Below are 3,599 nucleotides of genomic sequence, written 5' to 3' on the forward strand. Positions count from 1 at the left end.
ACTAAAAAAGGGAGTGAAGAAGTATAGAATAAGCTCAATGATTACTGCACAGGTCGAATGTGGGAGTCAAAAGATATCATTTAAACTCGCAAACCAAATAGCCGAAAACTACATAAGGAAAACTGGGTCTAAGAGCTAAGACTCAGCTATTCTAGCATAGACGACTTCATCTATCTTAGTTGATGGTGTCACTTAAGCCTTCTCGTGCTCTGACCTTTGTGGTATCTTTCAAATATTCCATATATCAGAATATTCCATGTATCAGGCAGCCCCCATGATATGGACTGAATTGCATCCCCCAAGTTTTATGTATTAGAAGCTTGATCCCCACTGCAACTGTTAAGAGGATGGGAAATCCTATTATTGTAACTGAAAGGTGGGGCCTTGAAGAGGTGATTAAATTGTAGGACCAGGCCCTAATGAATGGATTAATAATGGTGGTCATGGGCATGGTCATGGGCTTTAAAAGGAGAGCATATGAGAGTCTCTCTCTCTCTCTCTCTCTGATGCTATCATCTCATAATGTGAGACCCCTGGGTCATTGTCACCACCACCAAGGCCCTCACCAGATGTGTTCCCTGGACTTTAGACGTCCCAGCTTCCAAAACAGTAAGCAATAAAGTTCATTTTCTTATAAATTACTCAGTTCCAGGTATTTTCTTATAAGCAACAGAAACAGACTAATACAGTCCATGCTAAACAATATTCTCTCTCTCTCTCTCTCTCTCACACACACACACACACACACACACACACACACACACACACACACACACACACACGAGCCCAGGCCATTCATTGCATAACATCTCTTAATTCTGTTTTGTAATCTAATGGTGACACTCTTACATTCTCAGCCCACAGAAAAATGCTTTACCTTCCTGCTGAGCCAGCTGCCCCACCTCTAGCCAGGGAATCCAGCTCCTCTTCAGGCTGCCAGAGGGCTTCTAGGGCAGCTTTATTTACAGAGATTTACACAACACATTTGTCTGTAGGGCAGCATCCCCGCCTTCAGACAGAGTCAGATATTAAAAGGTTATTCTCCATTCTAAGAGATTGAAATTGGAAGTTTTTTTTTTAAATTCTAAATTGTAACAATTTGCTTTAGGGCTTACTCAGTTGCTTGCTACTCAAGGCATAAAAGAGCAGACAGGAGGTAGTTCAGAAAAAAGTATATAAAAGATAATACTGGCCTTTTGTTCGAGGTCTATTTTTTTAATCATGTTGAGGTCATATCCATCTGTCCCTGTTTTACTAAGATTTTTAAAAATATTATCATAAATAAACATCAAATTCTCTCACATGCCTTTCTGGCATATATCAAGAGGATCATGTGGTTTTCTACCTTTCGTCTATTAATACAATAAATATTATAATATTAATATATCTCGTCATACTGAGCCATCTCTCACATTCCTGGAATGAAACCCACTTGGCCATGATTAATGCATGACTGTATTCTCTTTGTCAAATAAATATATTATTAGAGTTTTTGCAGCAATATATTTTTTTTGCCTCAAAAAGTGGCATTTATTCAAAGAAGATGTCCATCCCTTGGCTCCCTTCCCTTCCCCCTCCTGCTACTCTTCAGCCCCCCAGGATTGAACCCTGGCTAGGGCTAGGTAGCAGGACAGACCCTCTCAGATGAGGTCAGCAACAGTGAGGGGTATCTCAACAATGGACGTGTTGTAGAAAGTCTTGATGTCTTGAAGAGTCCTCTTGTCTTCTTCTATCACCATGTTAATAACCACACCCTTATGGCCAAAATATCCACCATGACTGATTCTATAGATATAGTTTTGCTTGTGGTGTGAAAGTCATAGCTGATGACTAAAGAAACCTGCTGCACATCAATGCCTCCGGCCAGAAGGTCAGTGATAATCAATACTCATCTCATTCCTTTTGGTCCATACCTCCATGCATGGCAGAGACAGTGAAGTCTTGGGCCTACATCTTCTCAGTGATCCAATTGACCTTCCTTCAGGTGTTGATAAAGATGACTGCCCAGGTGACGGTCAGGGCTTCATACAAGTCACACAGTGTCAGCTTCCATTCCTCTCATTCCATGTTGATGTAGAATTGGTAGATATACTCTCCAGGGTTAGCTTTTCCTTCTTGACAAGAATCTGAATGGGATCCCTCATGAACTTCTTGGTCACCTCAAGCACGTCAGAAGGCATTGTAGCTATCAACAAAACCACCTGGGTGTTGCTGTTGGGCTTTCGGAATATGTCATAGATCTGGTACTTGAATCCACAGCTTAACATTTCAGCAGCTTCATCCAGTACAATCATCTTGATGTATTTAGGAGACAAGTATCTCCAGTTAAGCATATCAAACTCATGGCCATGATGGTGTGGGGAGTTTCCATCTGCAGCTTCTGCACCTCAGCACACACGTTGGTGCCCCAGTGCAGTCATGACCGGAGGCACCCATGTATTCTCCTAATGCCATGACCTGCAGCAATATTTTTAAGTAACATTTCATCAAATTTATTTATTTGGTTGGGGTTTATTTTGGTGGCTGGCTGGTACGGGGATCCGAACCCTTAACCTTGTTGTTACAACACTGTGGTCTAACCAACTGAGCTAACCAGCCAGTCCGATCAAATTTGTTTCAGACAATCCCTTCTTCTTGACTGATTTTTTTCTCCCTACCAAATCATCTCTATCAAGAACAGAGCTCAATCACATATTGCACACAGGTATTGAAATTCAACACTGTAACCATAGATATGTACAATCAAGTATATTTCAATTTAAAAAATTAAATTTAATTAATTAAAGAAAAGAAAGAAAGAACAGAGATCAGAAACAGACCACAGCCCAGCTAACAATGCATGGTCCCTGCTCAGTCCAGGCTTCTTTCAGATACCATGTCTTAGCCCAACACAGGTGAGCCCTCACACAGCCCTCGGTCCTTAGCCATAGTAGCCAGCAAACTGGAAGATGGCTCTCTGCCTAGTTCAGGACCTTTACACAGAACTTTCCTCCCCAAGTCACTAAGCAGACAATCCTCCAAGCAGACAGTATCAAATCAGCCAAGGTCCAGACCCCTAATACCATTCAATACACAGGGAAATATACTCCATTCAGGGTCTGTGTCAGAAATTGCAAAGTGGCATCCTTGAGGTCAGATCCACTTTGCACAAGACTTTAAAATTGCAATATTTCTCCTTTAAAAACATAATCTGGATTTTTTCCTGATTTTTTTATTGTGATAAAATATACATAACCATAAGGACTACCATTTTAAGCATCTTTAGACATACAGTTGCATGGAGTTAATTACATTCACAATGCTGTGCAACCACCACCTCCATCTATCTCCAAAACTTTTTCGTCATCCTAAACATAAACTCTGTACCCATTAAGCAATAACTTCTCATTACTCCTTCCCCCCATAATCTGGATTTTTTGTGTGTGTCTCTTGAAAATTGGAAGATCTGGCAACACTAGGCTGCTTTCTTGCATATCTAGAGCAGAGTAGTAGCTGCCTTCACTCCCTTCCCTTCCCAATACAGCCCCAGGATTAGTTATCATTTATCATTGTACTTATACTGTTCATTTTTCCCTCATATTTGAGAAATTTTTCTGAAC

The 3,599-nt window shown here is 40.8% G+C and overlaps 1 pseudogene; it reads right to left on the reverse strand.

Moving 5' to 3' along the window:
• Positions 1-1,640: 1,640 nt before the first annotated feature.
• LOC134367263 (eukaryotic initiation factor 4A-I-like) lies at positions 1,641-2,466 on the reverse strand (annotated as a pseudogene).
• Between the last annotated feature and the right edge of the window lie 1,133 nt (positions 2,467-3,599).

This window comes from Cynocephalus volans, chromosome X, assembly GCF_027409185.1.
Source record: "Cynocephalus volans isolate mCynVol1 chromosome X, mCynVol1.pri, whole genome shotgun sequence".
NCBI lineage: Eukaryota > Metazoa > Chordata > Mammalia > Dermoptera > Cynocephalidae > Cynocephalus > Cynocephalus volans.